The sequence below is a fragment of the Sapajus apella genome, unplaced genomic scaffold (genome assembly GCF_009761245.1).
Source record: "Sapajus apella isolate SASKATOON/1434 unplaced genomic scaffold, GSC_monkey_1.0 scaffold23, whole genome shotgun sequence".
In the NCBI taxonomy this organism is placed as follows: Eukaryota; Metazoa; Chordata; class Mammalia; order Primates; family Cebidae; genus Sapajus; species Sapajus apella.
Genome location: NW_022436963.1, coordinates 4,769,988 through 4,788,530, shown reverse-complemented (window position 1 = coordinate 4,788,530; position 18,543 = coordinate 4,769,988). Strand labels below are relative to the sequence as shown.

Genomic DNA, 18,543 nt, shown 5'->3' with positions numbered 1-18,543 from the left:
TAATTGTGTTTTTATTTAATTTGTAAAAATAGGGACTTTTGAATGTGTTGCTGCTACACTTCGGCAGAGTGCCATACTGGTGAGATGGGAAGAGGCGAAAAAACAAAATTGATAAAACCGTTAACAGATCTTTTGTAATTCATAAGCATAACCATTAGGTGTTCACATACACACGAGATATGGCATCCTGAAACGTTACAATGTCAGGACATTGCCTGTCTGACCCACAAAAAACAAAGAAAGCTGATTATCTTGGGAGGCCGAAGTCGGTGGGTCACCTGAGGTCAGGAGTTCAAGATCAATCTGACTAACATGGAGAAACCTTGCCTCTACTAAAAATACAAAATTAGCCCAGGCTTGGTGGCACATGCCTGTAATCCCAGCTACTCAGGAGGCTGAGGCAGGAGAATCACTTGAACCCGGGAGGCAGAGGTTGCAGTGAGCCAAGATCACGCCACTGCACTCCAGCCTGGGCAACAAGAATGAAACTGTCTCAAAAAAAAAAAAAAAGGAAAAGAAAATTTGCATCTGAAGTTGCTGAGATCAACATAAAAACGCACTTTCCGTCCACAAAATTATGAAGAAAATCTCTGCTCCAGTTTTGCTGTGGCTTTTTTTTTTTTTTTTTTTTTTTTTTTTGAAACAGAGTTTCTATTGCTCAGGCTGGAGTGCAATGGCGTGATCTCAGCTCACTGCAACCTCTGCCTCCTGGGTTCAAACAATTCTCATGCCTCAGCCTCTCAAGTCACTGGGACTGTGGGCATGCGCTGCACACCCGGCTCATTTTTGTATTTTTTGTAGATACAGGGTTTCGCCATGTTGGCCAGGCTGGTCTCAAACTCCTGACCTAAAGTGATCTGCCTACCTCAGTCTCCCAAAGTGCTAGGATTTCAGGCATGAACCACCACACCTGGCCTGCTGTTGCAATTTATTTATTTTTTTTATTTATTATTTATTTTTTTTTTGAGATGGAGTTTCGCTCTCGTTACCCAGGCTGGAGTGCAATGGCGCAATCTCGGCTCACCGCAACCTCCGCCTCCTGGGTTCAGGCAATTCTCCTGCCTCAGCCTCCTGAGTAGCTGGGATTACAGGCACGTGCCACCATGCCCAGCTGATTTTTTGTATTTTTAGTAGAGACGGGGTTTCACCATGTTGACCAGGATGGTCTTGATCTCTTGACCTCGTGATCCGCCCGCCTCGGCCCCCCAAAGTGCTGGGATTACAGGCTTGAGCCGCTGCCCCCGACCCTGCAATTTAAATTGTAAGTTATACCCATGATATATGATAAGATGGAAAAGGTGTCTGAGTGCAGTGGCTCACACCTGTGTTCCAGCACTTTAGGAGGCCGAGGTGGGAGGATCACTTAAGCCCAGGAGTTCAAGACTGGCCTGGGAAACAGAGCAAGACACTATCTCTACAAAAAAGTTAAAAATTAGCTGGGCATGGTGACTTGTGCCTGTAGTCCCAACTACTCAGGAGGCTGAAATGGGAGGATCACTTGGGCCCAGGAGATGGAGGCTGCAGTGATCCATGATTGTGCCACTGCGCTCCAGCCTGGGTGCTAAAGACCCTATCTCAAAACAGAAGATGGAAAAAGCATTAAATTTGGTGGAAGACATGAATAGGAAACCTGTTCTGATTGACAGCAATATGTTGCACGAGAAAGCATTGAGCCTACACAAAGACTTAAACCAAAGATCCCCTGAAACGGGACACCAAGCCATATACTACAAGAAAAGGATAGTTACGCAGATTTCAGGAATACAGGTCAACAGCAGCCTAATGCTGTATCACAATGCCTGTGTCATCACCTCACTTCTCATCACGTAGGTATCATACCTTCTCACATCATCATAGAAAAAGGGTGAGGACAATGCAATAAGATAGGTGATGATAGATAGATAGATAGATGATGATAGATAGATAGATAGATAGATAGATGATTGATAGATAGATGATTGATAGATAGATGATAGGTTAGATAGATTAGATAGATAGATAGATAGATAGATAGATAGATAGTAGCTTTTTGTTTTGTTTTGGGCGTTCTTTTGTGTGTTTTTGTTTTTAAGACAGAGTCTCTGTCGCCCAGGCTGGAGTGCAGTGGTGCGATCTCAGCTCACTGCAACCTCCTCCTGTTCCCAGGTTCCAGTGATTCTCATGCCTCAGCCTCCCAAAGAGCTGGGATTATAGGTGTGAACCACCGCACCTGGCCTTGCCCCTGATTTTTCTTTTCACGTTAGACAGAGGAGGAAGAAAATTGAATTAACTCTGAGTCAGCAAGGTGGTGTGTGCCTGTAGACCCAGCTACTAAGGAGACAGAGGTGGGAGGATCCCCGGTTCCTCCAGCCTAGGCCACATAGCGAGACCCCATCCCTAATAGATAAATAGGAATGAATTAACTCTGCCTGACTGCCTGAGCTGAGACATCCATCTTCTGCCTTCAGTGCTTCTGGTTCTCAGGCCTCTAGACCTGGTCTGGAATCTAGACCACTGGATTTCCTGGTCTCCAGCTTGTAGACGCCAGACAGTGTGATTCTCAGCCTCTATAACCATGTGAGCCAGTATCTTTTTTTTTTTTTTTTTGAGATGGAGTTCTGCTGTTGCCCAGGCTGGAGTGCAATGGCATGATTTTGGCTCACTGCAACCTCTGCCTCCCAGGTTCAAGAGATTCTCCTGCCTCAACCTCCCACATAGCTGGGATTACAGGCACCCACCACCATTCCTGGCTAACATTTTTTTGGTATTTTTAGTAGAGACAGTGTTTCACCATGTTGGCCAGGCTGGTCTCAAACTCCTAACCTCAGGTGATCCACCCACCTCAGCCTCATAAAATGTTGGGATTATAGGCATGAGCCACCGTGCCCAGCTGAGCCAATATCTTATAATAAATATCTTCCTCTATATATTACTCCCTGCTTATCTGCCAGGGGACATACTCCAATACCCCCAGTGGATGCCTGAAACCTTCAGCAGTACCAAACTCTACATATGCTATGTCTTTTCCTTCACATACATACCTATGATACAGTTTAATTTATAAATTAGGCACAGTAAGAGATTAACAATAAATAATAAAATAGAACAATTATGACAATATGCTGTATGTAATAAGTTATGTAAATGTGGTTTCTCTCAAAATATCTTATTGTAGGCCAGGCATGGTGGCTCACACCTGTAATCTCAGCACTTTGGGAGGCTGAGGCGGGCAGATCACCAGGTCAGGAGATCGAGACCATCCTGGCCAACTTGGTGAAACCCCATCTCTACTAAAAATACAAAAAAATTAGGCCGGGCGTGGTGGCTCACGCCTGTAATCCCAGGAGGCGGAGGTTGCAGTGAGCTGAGATTGTACCACTGCACTCCAGCCTGGCGACAGAGTGAGACTGTGTCTCAAAGAAAGAAAGAAAAAGAAAAATTGGGGCCCCAGAATTACTAAACTAAGGGAAAAGTCAAGCTGGGAACTGCTCAGGACAAACCTGCCTCCCATTCTATTCAAAGTCATCCTGCTCACTGAGATAGATGCATATTCTGACTGCCTCCTTTGGAGAGGCTAATCAGAAACTCAAAGAATGCAACCACCAAAAAATAAAAAAATAAAAAATAAAAGAATGCAACCATTTGTCTCTCACTTACCTGTGACCTGGAAGCCCATTCCCTGCTTCGCGTTGTCCCTCACTTTCTGGACTTAACCAATGTACTTCTTTTTTTTTTTTTTTGAGATGTGATCTCGCTTTGTCACCCAGGCTGGAGTGCAATGGTGTGATCTCGGCTCACTGCAACCTCTACCTCTGAGGTTCAAGTGATTCTCCTGCCTCAGCCTCCTGAGTAGCTGGACTACAGCTGCCCACCACCATGCCCGGCTAATTTTTGCATTTTTATTAGCGATTGGGTTTTACCATATTGGCCAGGCTGGTCTCGAACTTCTGACCTTGTGATCCGCCCTCCTCAGCCTCCCAAAGTGCTGGGATTACAGGTGTGAGCCACCACACCCAGCCAAACGCACTGTACTTCTTACATATATTGATTGATGTCTCATGTCTCCCTAGAATGTGTAAAACCAAGCTATGCCCCGACCACCTCGGGCACATGTCCAGGACTTCCTGAGACTGTGTCACAGCCACATGTTCCTCAACCTTGGCAAAATAAACTTTCTAAATTAACTGAGACCTGTCTCAAATTTCCAAGGTTCACACTAACATTCAGGCCTTCAACAGATTGTAAGGTGCCCAGCCACACTGCTGAGGGCAGGTCTGCTTTGCTCAGTCCACCCATTCTAAGGCTAGTGTCTCCCAGAAACAACCTTGCAGGCATACCCAGAAACCCTATTGAAACACCTATGTAGGCATCCTGTGGCTCAGTCAGGTTGACACATACGATTAACCATCACAGCCTATTCCCAGGCAGCTGGATCACAGGCCATATGGATTCATAGGTCTGAAGCTTCTGTTTTTTTTGTTTGTTTGTTTGTTTTGAGACGGAGTTTCGCTCTTGTTACCTAGGCTGGAGTGCAATGGCGCGATTTCGGCTCACCGCAACCTCCGCCTCCCGGGTTCAGGCAATTCTCCTGCCCCAGCCTCCTGAGTAGCTGGGATTACAGGCACGTGCCACCATGTCCAGCTAATTTTTTGTATTTTTAGTAGATACGGGGTTTCACCATGTTGACCAGGATGGTCTCGATCTCTTGACCTCGTGATCCACCCGCCTCGGCCTCCCACAGTGCTGGGATTACAGGCTTGAGCCACCGCGCCCGGCCAGGTCTAAAGCTTCTGAGTCCTGGTACCTATTAAACACCTCCTTCCTAGTAGCCACACATTATCACTTATGGGTAGACTTCCTTTTTTTAGTCTCCCTCTGTCACGCAGGCTGGAGTGCAGTGGAGCAATCTCAGCATTCCACTCCAGTGGCTCATGCTTGTAATCCCAGTACTTTGGGAGGCTAGGATGGGTGGATCACTTGGGCCCAGGAGTTCAAGATCAGTCTGGGCAACACAGCGAAACCCTGTCTCTACAAAAAATTAGCTGGGTATGATGACGTGTGCCTGTGGTCCCAGCTGCTTGTGATGCTGAGGTGGGAGGCCTGCTTGAACCTGAGAGCCAGAGGTTGCAGTGAGCCGAGATCTTGCCACTGGACTCCAGGCTGGGTGACAGACAGAGCCAGACCCTGTGGCTCTGTGGCCACATTTTTTCTTTAGGTCTGTGGCAGACTGGAGTGCAGTGGCACGGTTTCTGCTCACTGCTTCACCTCTCGGGCTCAAGCAATTCTTGCGCCTCAGCCTCCCAAGAAGCAAGGGGCAAAAAAAATTTTTTTAAAGAATTGCTGTAGATTATTTTCCTGATCTTCATAATAACCTATGTTGGGAGTAGGACGTTGAAGCTGAGAGTCATTGAGGATGTGCCAAAGGCTGCACATTACGCAGAGGTGGGTGAAGAACCGGAACCAAGCAGCCTGGAGAGGTGCTCTAGAATTCCTTTCTGGTTTTGTTTTGCTTTGTTTTGTTTTGTTTTGTTTTTGAGAGGGAGTCTCACTCTGTCACCTAGGCTGGAGTGCAGTGGCATGATCTTGGCTCATTGCAACCTCAGCCTCCCAAGTAGCTGGGATTACAAGCACGTGCCACCACGCCCAGCTTTTTCTTTTCTTTTTCTTTTTTTTTTTTTAGTAGAGACAGGGTTTCATCATGTGGACCAGACTGGTCTCAAACTCCTGATCTCAGGTAATCCACCTGCCTCAGCCTCCCAAAGTACTGGGATTCCAGGTGTGAGCCACCACGCCCAGCCAGAATTCCTTTCTTGACTCCATTGCCTAAATGATAAATTATCCTTGAGGCTTTTCATAGTGTCTGAGGTCATTCATGTTACTGCTATTTATTACAAGCTTTTCACTGCCAAGTCCTAGGAAGCCAGGTGAGCAATTTCATTGGAATTTTGTGAACTGCTAAAGTCAATAAACAGTGAATAAGAGCTGTAGAGTTTCCTCTTCAAATGAAACAGATGGGTTTGGGATTTCTTGGTTGTCTCTAAAGACATTTTTCCTCACTGTTTATGGGTCCTGGTTCATAGATTAGGCATTGCTAAAATCTGATCTTTGAACAAGAAGTATATGAATAACAGCTTGTTGAGGCTTCTGAAAAGTAATGTTTGTCTCAGAGTTGTAGGAACCAGTCTCTCCCACCAGAGGAGAAGCAGGAAGCTGTGTGGCCAGGCTGTTGACATGCAGGAAGCCCACCATCAGATAAAGGCAGAAGGGAGCAACAGCAAGAAATATCCAGTCACAGCCTGGTGTGGTGGCTCATGTCTGCAATCCCAGCACCTTGGGAGGGCAAGGCAGGTGAATCACCTGAGGTCAGGAGTTTGCAACCAGCGTGGCCAACAAGATGAAACTCTGTCTCTACTAAAAATACAAAAATTAGCTGGGCTCGGTGTAGCTGGGCTCGGTGGTGCATGCCTATAATCACAGCTACTGGGAGGCTGAGGCAGGAGAATTGCTTGAGCCCAGGAGGCTGATGTTGCATTGAGCCGAGATTGCACTCCAGCCTGGTCAACTGTGCGGGACTCTGTCTCAAAAAAAAAAAAAGAAAGAAATATCCAGTCACAGAATGAAACCAACCTTGAAGCTTACCCTCCACTTCCATGTTTGATGCAGTATGAACTAGCTACCTATTACATGTAACATGAAGAGTCCTAAGAGCTTTCTAAAGGGCTTAGATCAATTCAAGATTCTAAACCTCTTCGAGTTTGCTGAATGGAGTTTTAGGTAAGAAGAAGCTGCCACACTCTCACAGAGGTACAGGGAACCCATGGTGAGCCTACGCCATGGGGCTCCCAGCCCACGAGAGCCTTATGCACCTTGCATGTCTCTTCAGTTCACCAGACTACATTAGCCAAAAGTCAAGACAGCTAGGCTGGACACAGGTGGCTCACACCTGTAATCCTAGCTCTTTGGGAGGCCAAGGTGAGAGGATCATTTGAACCCAGGGGTTCAAGATCGGCCTGGGCAATATTATAACATCCCTGTTCTTTACAAAAAATAAATTAAAAAATTAGCTGGGTGTGGGTGGTATGTGCCTGTGGTCTCACCTCCTCTAGACACCTAGGTAGGAGTATCACTTGAGCCTAGCAGTTCAAGGCTCCAGTGAGCTGTGATCATGTCACTCTACTCCAGTCTGGGCAACAGAGCAAGCCTCTATCTCTAAAAAAATAAAATAAGGCCGGGCGTGGTGGCTCATGCCTGTAATCCCAGCACTTTTGGGAGGCCAAGGTGGGTGGATCACGAGGTCAGGAGATCGAGACTATCCTGGCCAACATGGTGAAACCTCGTCTCTACTAAAAATACAAAAATTAGCTGGATATGGTGGTGCATGCCCATAGTTCCAGCTACTCAGGAAGCTGAGGCAGGAGAATCACTTGAACCTAGGAGGCAGGGGTTGCAGTGAGCCGATATTGTGCCACTGCACTCCAGCCTGATGACAGAGTGAGACTCCATCTCAAAACAAAAAAAAAAAAAAAAAAAAAGGAAGAAGAAAAGGGGACAAGGAGGAAGATCTCTCCCTACTTCATCAGGAGGGGTCCCTAAGGGCATCCTGTCTGTCCCCTGCACCGGCCCTGCCTAACCCTGCCTGTCCAGCGCCCCTGGGCAGGAGTTGACAGGAGCTGTAGGGCGTTGCTGGAAAGCAGTTCCCTGCTCTTCACACTGGGAGGTACTGAGGCCTGCGGCAAAGCCACGCAGGGCCTGACCGCACTACTCAGAAAGTGCAAGTTACAATGACTCGGCATCTTTTCTTTATGCATGAGGAAAGCAGGCCTGGCAGGGCCTGGCTGCCCTCACACTGGCACTTACCTCCGAGGAGTTCCAGGCCTCTCCAGTCGCTGGCCTTCTAGGGTGAGTCAGAGGGCCGAGGATCCAGTCTGGCCCTGGGATTGGCCAAGGACAAGCAGGGTCATGTCTGCAGGGGCGGCCAGAAAAAAAGCCCTCTCTCCTGGAGGGACAGTGCTGGATGGAGGGAAAGCACAAGTATTGTTTGTTGCAGTATAATAGCAGAAGCATTGCAAACATCCAACCAAAAGCAGACAGTGCTTAACCTTCCTCTGTGCCAGTGGTAATCCCAGGGTAGGAAAGAATGTGGACTCACGTGGGGAAAGATGCACAGCCTGTGGAGCATTAACATCTGTATTTAAAATATTGATGGAGGCCGGGCACGGTGGCTCAAGCCTGTAATCCCAGCACTTTGGGAGGCCGAGGCGGGTGGATCACGAGGTCAAGAGATTGAAACCATCCTGGTCAACACGGTGAAACCCCGTCTCTACCAAAAATACAAAACATTAGCTGGGCATGGTGGCACGTGCCTGTAATCCCAGCTACTCAGGAGGCTGAGACAGGAGAATTGCCTGTACCCAGGCTGGAGTGCAATGGCGCGATCTCGGCTCACCGCAACCTCCGCCTCCCGGGTTCAGGCAATTCTCCTGTCCTATTAAAAAAAAAAAAAAAAATACATATATATATATACGTATATATATATATATATATACGTATATATATATGTATATATATTGATGGAGACTGGTGGATCACCTGAGGCCAGGAGTTGAGACCAGCCTGGCCAACATGGCAAAAAACCCTTCTCTACTAAAAATATAAAAATTAGCTGGGCGTGGTGGCAGGCGCCTGTAATCCCAGCTGCTTGGGAGGCTGAGGCAGGAGAATCACTTGAACCTGGGAGGTGGAGGTTGCAGTGAGCCGAGATCGTGACACTGCATTCCAACCTAGGCAACAGAGTGAGACTCCATTTCAAAATAAAATAAAATATTGATGGGCTGGGCGCAGTGACTCACGCCTGTAATCCCAGCACCTTGGGAGGTCAAGGCAGGTGGATCACTTGAGCTCAAGAGTTTGAGACCAGCCTGGGCAATATGGCAAGAACCCTGTCTCTACCAAAAAAAAAAAAATTAGCCAGGCATAGTGGCACATACCTGTAGTCCCAGATACTCAGGAGGCTGAGGTGGGAGGATCACTTAAACCTGGGCAGTGGAAGTTGTGGTGAGCCATGATCACTCCACTGCACTCCAGCCTGGGCAATAGGGTGAGATCCTGTCTCAAAAAAAAAAAAAAAAGGCCAGAAAGAAAAAAAGAAAGAAAGAAAAAGCCTTTAAAGAAATAACCAAAATATTGTCAATAGTGATCTCTGGATGGCATGGCAGGATGACAGGTTTTCTTCGTGTGTGTATATCAGTCAGGATTCTCCAACAGAAAAGCGGACCCAGTAGGAGATGTATATTAAGAGACTTGAAAAGCTGGATGTGAAAAAAAGAATGAAAAGCTGGATGTAGTGGCTACTTGGGAGGCTGAGGCAGGAGGACTGCTTGAGCCCAGGAGTTCCAGGATGTAATGCACTGTGATTATGTCTGTGAATATCCACTGCAGTCCAGCCTGGGCAATGTACAGAGTCCCACCTCTTTAAAAAAAAAAAAAAAATGGCATGGCTGGGCCCGGTGGCTCACACCTATAATCCCAGCACTCTGGGAGGCCAAGGTGGGTGGATCACCTGAGGTCAGGAGTTTGAGACCAGCCTGGTCAACATGGTAAAATCCTGCCTCTACTAAAATACAAAAACTAGCTGGGCGTGGTGGCGCATGCCTGTAGTCCAAGCTACTCAGGAGGCTGAGGCAGGAGAATGGCCTGAACCTGGGAGCCGTAGGTTGCAGAGAGCAGAGATTGCACCATTGCACTCCAGCCTGGGCAAACAGAGCCAGACTCTGTCTCAAAAAAAAAAAAGAAAGAAAGAAAAAAGTCAAGTAGGAAACCTGTAAGACCATCTGGACTCTCAGGCATGTGGGTGAAGCTGCTGTCCACAAAGAAATGTCTTCCTTTTTGGCCTTTCAACTAAGTGAATCCCAGATTATCTGAGATAATCTCCTTTACTTAAAATCAAGTGATTCTGAACTTTTATCATACCTTGTCTTGGGTGCAGTGGCTCACACCTTTAATCCCAGCATTTTTGGGAGGTTGAAGTGAGAGGATCACTTAAGGCCAGGAGCCCAAGACTGGCCTGGGTGATAGAGTGAGACCCCTGTCTCAAAAAAAAAAAAAATTAAGTACCTGGGTGTGGCAAAACACGCCTGTAGTCCCAACTACTCAGGAGGCTGAGACGGGAGGATGGCTTGAGCCCAGGAGTTTGAGGCTGTAGTAAGCTAGGATCATACCACTGCACTCCAGCCTGGATGACAGAGTGAGACTCCATCTCAATCAACCAATCAAAAAACACTATCTACAAAATACTGTCATAGAAACACCTAGGTTAGGCTGGGCATGGTGGCTCACACCTGTAATCCTAACACTTTGGGAGGCTGAGGCGGGTGGATCACCTGAGGTTAGGAGTTCAAGACCAGCCTGACCAATATGGCAAAACCCTGTCTCTACTAAAAATACACACACACACACAAAATTAGCAGGGCATGGTGGTGCACAACTGTAATCCCAGCTACTTGGGAGGCCGAGGCAGGAGAATTGCTTGAACCCAGCAGATGGAGGCTGCAGTGTGCCAGGATCAGGCCATCGCACTCCAGCCTGGGCGACAAGAGTGAAACTCCGTCTCAAATAAATAAATAAATAAAACACCTGGGTTAGTGTTTGATTGAACAACTGGGTACTATAGTCTAGCCAAATTGACACATAAAACTGATCATCACAGTATTTTTGTTAAACTTCCAAATTTTCTACAAGGAATATGTGTTACTTATATAATATTCTTTTAAAAGCAATAAATGACAAAACCACCGTGGTGAGATAACACTTTGCAAGATGCTTCAGGTAAAAAAGACACAACAACTGTAGACAAAGTCACAGAGAAACTGGAACCCTCATTCATCACTGGTAAAAGTGTAAAATGGCGGCACCACTTTAGAAAATAGTTTAGCAGTTCCTCAAATGGTTAGATGTAGAATTGCCATATGACCTAGCAATTCCACTCCTGTGCATACACCCAAGATAACTGAAAATGTATGTCCACAAAAAAAGTTTACAACACCATTCAAAGCAGCATTATTCGTAACAGCAAAGACGTGGAAACAACCCAAATGTCCGTGAACTAATGAATGGATAGGAATGCTGTGGCATAGCCACGGGATGGAAGATTATTTACCAACAAAAGGAATAAAGTACCACGAAAAGCGACAACAGAGATGAACCTTGGAAACATGATATGGAGTGAGAGAAGTCAGACACAAAGACCACAGGTTGCAATGGTGCCATGTATATGAAATACCCAGAATAAGCAAATCCATAGAGACCACAGGTAGATTCCTGGTTGCCTGGAATGAGGAAGAGGGAAAAATAGGGAACTACCAATGAGTACAGGCCTCTTGTCCCAAGTGGTAAAAATGTTCTAAAACTAGGCTGGATGTGGTGGCTTATACCTATAATCCCACCATTTTGAGAGGCTGAGGTGGAAGAATCACTTGCGTCCAGGAGTTCAAGACCAGTCTAGGCAACATATTCCCCACATCCCCACTACCCTTCCCAGCTTCTGGTAATTACCGTTCTACTTTTTTTATTATTTGTCTCTACAAATGATAAAAAAAAAAATTAGCTGGGCATGGTGGTTTACACCTTTGGTGTCAGCAACTCTGGAGGCTGAGGTGGGAGGATGGTTTAAGCCTGGGAGAAGTCTACAGTGAGCCACTGTACTCCAGCCTGGGCAACAGAGAGAGACCCTGTCTCAAAAAAAAAAAAAAAAGAAGAAGAAGAAGAAGTTCTAAAATTAGGTAGTGGTGGCTGGGCACGGTGCCTCACGCCTGTAATCCCAGCACTGTGGGAGTCCAGGTAGGTGGATCACTTGAGATCGGGAGATCGAGACCAGCCTGACCAACATGGAGAAACCCTGTCATTACTAAAAATACAAAATCAGCCGGGCATGGTGGCACATGCCTGTAATCCCAGCTACTTGGGAGACTGAGGCAAGAGAATCACTTGATCCTGGTAGGCAGAAGTTTCAGTGAGCCAAGATTGCACCATTGCACTCCAGCCTGAGCAACAAGAGCAAAACTCTGTCTCAAAAAAAAAAAAAAAGGTAGTGGTTAGAAGTGCACAAGCTGCACAGTTCTATGAATATACCTGTGGTATAATAAATTATATTTGGTCTTTTTAGATTTGTTTAATTTTTAAAGATTTTTAAAAATTATTATTTTTTAAGAGACACAATTTTGCCGGGCGTGGTGGCTCACACCTGTAATCCAAGCACTTTGGAGGCCAAGGCGGGCGGATCAACCTGAGGTTGGGAGTTCACAACCAGCCTGACCAACATGGTGAAACCCCGTCTTATAAAAAATAAAAATAAAAAAATAAAATAAATTTTTAAAAAAGAGACAGAATGTTGATCTGTCACCCAAGCTAGAGTGCAGTGGTACAGTCATAGCTCATTGCAGCCTCAAACTACTGGGCTCAACACAAGCAATTCTCCACCTCAGCCCCTGGGGTAGACACTTGGCTAACTTTTTAAAAATTTTATAGCTGCGTAATAGTTGTATGTATTTATTGGATACATGTGATACTTTGATACATGTATACAATGTGTCCACAATGATCAAAACGGGCAACTGGGATATTCATCACCTTAAATATCTATCATGTCTTTGTGTTAAGGACCTTCCAGTTCCACTCTTCCAGCCAGGCGCAGTGGCTCTAAACATCTATCATGTCTTTGTGTTAAGAACCTTCCAGCTCCACCCTTCCAGCCAGGCGCAGTGGCTCACACCTGTAATCACAGCACTTTGGGAGGCTGAGGCAGGCAGATTGCTTGAGCTCAGGAGTTTGAGACCAGCCAGGGCAACATGGCTAAACCCTTATCTACAAAAAATATTAAAATTAGCCTGGTGTGGTGGCACACACCTGTGGTCCCAGCTACTCAGGAGGCTGAGGTGGGAGGATCACTTGAGCCCAGGAGGTCAAGGCAACAGTGAGCTGTGATCATGCCACCGGGCTCCAGCCTGAGTGACAGAATAAGATCCTGTCTCAAAAAAAATAAAGTAAATTCCACTCTTCTAATTATTTTGAAATATACAGTAAATTATTGCTAACTGTATTTGCCCTATTGTGTTACTGAACACTGGGCCTTATTCTAACTGTGTTTTGTGCCCATTAACCAACCCCTCTTTACCCACCACATCCCCACTACCCTTCCCAGCTTCTGGTAATTACCATTCTACTCTCTATCTCCATGAGATCCACTTTTTTAGCTCTCTCATATCAGTGAGAACATTCGGTATTTGTCCTTCTGTGCCCGGCTTATTTTACTTAACATAATGATCTCCAGTTCCATCCGTGTTGCTGCAAATAACAGGCTCTCATTCTTTTTTATGGCTGAATAGTACTCCATTTGTGTTATGTATCAAATTTTCTTTATCCTTGCATTCATTGAAGGATGGTTAGGTTACTTCCATATCTTTTTTTTTTTTCTTTTTCTTTCTTTTTTTTTTGAAAGAGGGTCTTGCTCTGTCACCCAGGCTGGAGTGTAGTGGCATGATCTTGGCTCATTGCAACCTCTGCCTCCCAGGCTCAAGGGATTCTTGTGCCTCAGCCCCCCAAATAGCTAGGATTACAGGCACACATCACCACACCCAGCTGATTTTTATATTTTTCCTAGAGATGGGATTTTGCCCTGTTGGCTGGGACGATCTTGAACTCCTGATCTCAAGTGATCTGCCTGGCTCTGCCTCCTAAAGTGCTGGGATTACAGGCATGAGCCACCACACCCAGCCTGCTTTCATATCTTGATGAAATATATTTGGTCTTTGCCCCTAGTTCCTGTTACAGAGCTAAAAACCCTTGGAATTTCCTTAGCAAAAGGAGTGTCTTTTGCTACTCCTAAGCCACTCTTTGATCGCACCTGAGTTTGTGCTAACAGTGACTTGATCTGTTTGTCACATAAGCTGGAGTGCAGTGGTACAGTCAGAGCTCACTGCAGCCTCAAACTACTGGGCTCAAGCAATTCTCCCACCTCAGCTCCTGGGTAGGTGGGGCCCCTAGATAGGCTCACGATGGGGCAGTCCCCAGAAAGACCAAGTAATTAGAGGATTAGAGGTCTGGAACGTTCAGCCCCCTCTCCCCACATACCTAACCCTATCCAGCTGTTCATCTGGCTATTTCTCTGATTCCTTTGTAATATGCTTTATAATAAGCTGGTCAACATAAGTGAAATGTTTCCCTGAGTTCTGTGAGCCACTCTACCATGTTAATTGAACCTGGGGAAGGGATGTTGGGAACCTCAATTTATAGTAAGTTCCTCGGAAGTTGCGGAGGCCAAGACTTGTGATTGGTATCTGAAGTAGGAGACCGTCTTATGAGACTGAGCTCTCAGTCTGTGGGATCTAACACTATCTCCAGATAGGCAGTGTCAGAATTGAGTTGAATTAGAGAACACTGGTGTCCACTGCAGGGTTGCTTGGTGGGGAGAAATCCTCACACGTTTTGTTGACCAGGGGGTCACAGAAGCGTTCTGTGTTGCAGTGACTATAAGAGAATTAAAAAAAAAAAAAAAAAAAAACTTTGATTTTTTTTTCTCTGTCCCTCAATACCAAAAATCATTGAATTACACAATTTTAAGGGAGGATAGGTTTCAGGGCATGTTCATTTTATCTCAAAATGAGATAAAAACGGTGATAAGGGCAGGCCCCGGTGGCTCACCTGTAATCCCAGCACTTTGGGAGGCCAAAGCGGGTGGATCATGAGGTCAAGAGATCGAGACCATCCTGGTCAATATGGTGAAACCCCGTCTCTACTAAAACTACAAAAAATTAGCTGGGCATGGTGGCGTGCGCCTGTAGTCCCAGCTACTCAGGAGGCTGAGGCAGGAGAATTGCCTGAACTCAGGAGGCGGAGATTGCAGTGAGCCGAGATCACGCCATTGCACTCCACCCTGGGTAACAAGAGCAAAACACCATCGCAAAAAAAAAAAAAAAAAAAGAGGCAATATATGTGAAAGAAAAGAGAGGGGAAAGTCATGTGTGCTTGGGTGGGCTGGCTCCCAGCAGAGTGGAGGAGCCAGTGCATTTTCCTCCCATCTCCAGGGTCCCTTTCCTCACCTTCGTCTCCCTTTCATGGAGCTCTTGCCCAGTCCCAGAAATCTGGAGTTTGCAGACACCCTGGAGAAAGTGATTTGCAAAACTCATTTCAGCATTCTCTCCTCTCATTGCACTTCCCTTTGCTACTGGCCAGAGGGGTCCAATACCTTCCCACCTGCTATACACAATTGCCCAGAGAAGTTTATGGGTCTGTGACCTGAAAACTATTGGCAGTCTTCCAGCCCTACTAAACCTAGTTGGATTTGTTTTCCCAGACAGAGAATGGCCCCACGGGACTCTGACTTTGCACACAGGGCCCTGCACAAGGAGAGAATTCAACCTCTGTGTATAGCAAGAATAAGCCTATTTTACAGATGTGAGGAAACAGGCCCGGAGAAAGGGCTCCACCAAAGGTCATGCAGGTTTTGGGCTCATCTCTCCTCCCACTCTGTCAATTCCACAATGGGACCTTGCCAGTTGGAAGCAAAGGTGATGAGTGGCAGAACCAGACTTTCTGGCCAGCTCTCTGCCAAATATGTATCCAGAGCTCTGGCAAAGTTGCCACCCTCCTCAAGGCCCACTGAGGACTCTGGTTCAGGAGATAACTCCCCAGGAGGAAAAGGATTTAGGCACCAAAATGTTAACTGTGAGGCAATACCCAATGATGAACTGCCGGAAGGGTCTGAACGCTCAGCCCTAAGGGATGGTTAGTAGATGAGGACACAGCCCTATGATGGGACAATGCACAGCTAGTAAAAAGGACATCTTGGTAGAATTTTGAAATGCTAAGGAGAAAGTATAGGAGGAAAATGGTTTTACATAATCCTGACAATGCTTTTTTTTTTTTTTTTTGAGATGGAGTTTTGCTCTTTCTTTTAGGCTAGAGTGAATCAGTGAGATCACAGCTCACTGTAAACTTTGCCCCCAGGTTCAAGCAATTCTCCTGCCTCACCTTCTCAAGTAGCTGGGATTACAGGTGCCCACCACTACACCTGGCTAATTTTTGTATTTTTTTTTCTTTTTTTTTTTTTGAGACAGAGTTTCGCTTTTGTTACCCAGGCTGGAGTGCAATGGCACGATCTTGGCTCACCGCAACCTCCGCCCCCTGGGTTCAGGCAATTCTCCTGCCTCAGCCTCCTGAGTAGCTGGGATTACAGGCACGTGCCACCATGCCCAGCTAATTTTTTGTATTTTTAGTAGATACGGGGTTTCACCATGTTGACCAGGATGGTGTCGATCTCTTGACCTCGTGATCCACCCGCCTCGGCCTCCCACGGTGCTGGGATTACAGGCTTGAGCCACCGCGCCCGGCCTAATTTTTGTATTCTTAATAGAGGTGGGGTTTCCATGTTGGCCAGGCTGGTCTCGAACTCCTGATCTCAGTTATCCATTAGCCTCAGCCTCCCAACGTGCTAGGATTACAAGCATGAGCCACTTCGCTTGGCCAACAATGCATTATTTTAAAAAAAGGAATTCACAATAGCAAACATACTGAGCAATGACTGTCTTCAGCCTTGTCTGACAACCTGAGGTATATATCCATCCCCTACTTTGCAGCCCAGCTCCAGCCCCTGACCCCTGACCCTGTTTCATTTATTTATTTATTTATGTTTGAGACAAGATCTGGCTCTGTCACTAAGGCAAGAATGCACTGGCACAATCATGAGTCACTGCAGCCTCAAACTCCTGGGCTTATGCAAGCCTTCCAGCTCAGCCTCCCATGTAGCTGGGACCACAGGCACATGCCACCATGCCCGGCTAATTTTTAATTTTTTTTTTTTTTTTTTAGTTGGAGTCTCGCTCTGTTGCCCAGGCTGGAGTGCAGTGGCAGGATCTCAGCTCACTGCAACCTCTGCCTCCTGGGTTCAAGCAATTCTCCTGCCTCAGCCTCCTGAGTAGCTGGAACTACAGGCGAGCACCACCATACCCGGCTAATTTTTGTATTTTAGTAGAGACAAGGTTTCGCCATGTTAACTAGGCTGGTCTGAAAATCCTGACCTCAAGTGATCCACCTGCCTCAGCCTTCCAAAGTGCTGGGATTACAGGCGTGAGCCGCCACGCCTGGCCTAATGTTTTAATTTTTAATTTGTAGAGACAGGGTCTCACCATGTTGTCCAGGCTGGTCTCACGCTCCTGGCCTCAAGTAATCTTTCTGCCTTAGCCTCCCAAAGTGCTGAGATTACAGGTGTGTATGAGTCACCATGCCCAGCCTATTTTCTTCATAACAAATATAATAAATCAATATTTGTCAAATGAGCAAGCAATTTTTTTTTTTTTTTTTTTGAGACAGAGTCTTGGTCTTGTCACCCAGGCTGGACTGCAGTGGTGTGCTCTCAGGACTGCAACCTCTGCCTCCCAGGTTGAAGCGATTCTTCTGCCTCAGCCTCCTGAGTAGCTGGGATTACAGGCATGCACCACCACACCAGCTAATTTTTGTATTTTTAGAAGAGATGGGGTTTCACCATGTTGGTCAGGCTGGTCTTGAACTCCTGATCTTGTGATCCACCTGCCTTGGCCTCCCAAAGTGCTGGGATTACAGGTGTGAGCCAACGTGCCTGGCCATGAGCAAGCAATTTTAACAGTAGTCCCCTTTGAGTGGAATAGTGCATTAGTTAACTTTGAAATTTTCTGGGCCAAGCATGGTGGTTTATGCCTATAATACCAGCACTTTGGGAGACTGAGGCAGGTGGATTGCTTCAGCCCAGGAGTTAGAGACCAGCCTGGGCAACATGGCAAAACACCATCTCTACTAAAAATACAAAAAAATGAGCCGGGCATGGTGGTGTGTACCTGTAGTCCCAGATACTCAGGAGGCTGAGGTGGGAGAATCCTTTTGAGCCCAGGAGATAGAGGTTGCAGTGAGCAGAGATTGTGCCACTGCACTCCAACCTAGGCAAAAGAGCAAGACCCAGTCTGGAAAAAAAAAAAAATCTGTACTTTCAGGTTTTTCCAACTTCGATAATCAGAAATGTTTTTAGGCTGGGCATGGTGGCTCACAGGTATAATCCCTACTTTGGGAGACCAAGGTGGGTGGATCACCTGAGGTCAGGAGCTGGAGAACAGCCTGGCCAACGTGGCAAAACCCTATCTCTACTAAAAATACAAAAATTGGCTGGGTGCAGTGGTGCGCCCCTGTAATCCCAGCTACTTGGGAGGCTGAGGCAGGAGAATCACTTGAACCCGGGAGGCAGAGGTTGCAGTAAGCTGAGATCATGCCATTGCACTCCAGCCTGGGAGACAGAATGAGACTCTGTCTCAAACAAGGAAAAAAAAATGCAAAAATTAGCTGGGCCCAGTGGCACATGCCTGTAGTCTCAGCTACTTGGGAGGCTAAAGCACGAAAATCACTTGAACTCGGAAGGTGGAGGTTACGGTGAGCTGAGATGGAGCCACTAACCTGTAGCCTGGAGGACAGAGCTAGACTGTCTCAAAAAAGAACAAGAGGAAGGAGGAGGAGGAGGAGGAGGAGGAGGAGGAGGAGGAGGAGGAGGAG

General features: G+C 46.5%; 1 pseudogene; it reads left to right on the top strand.

Annotated features, from left to right (window-relative positions):
- The first annotated feature begins 127 nt into the window (after positions 1 to 127).
- LOC116559613 lies at positions 128 to 225 on the top strand (annotated as a pseudogene).
- Positions 226 to 18,543: the final 18,318 nt, after the last annotated feature.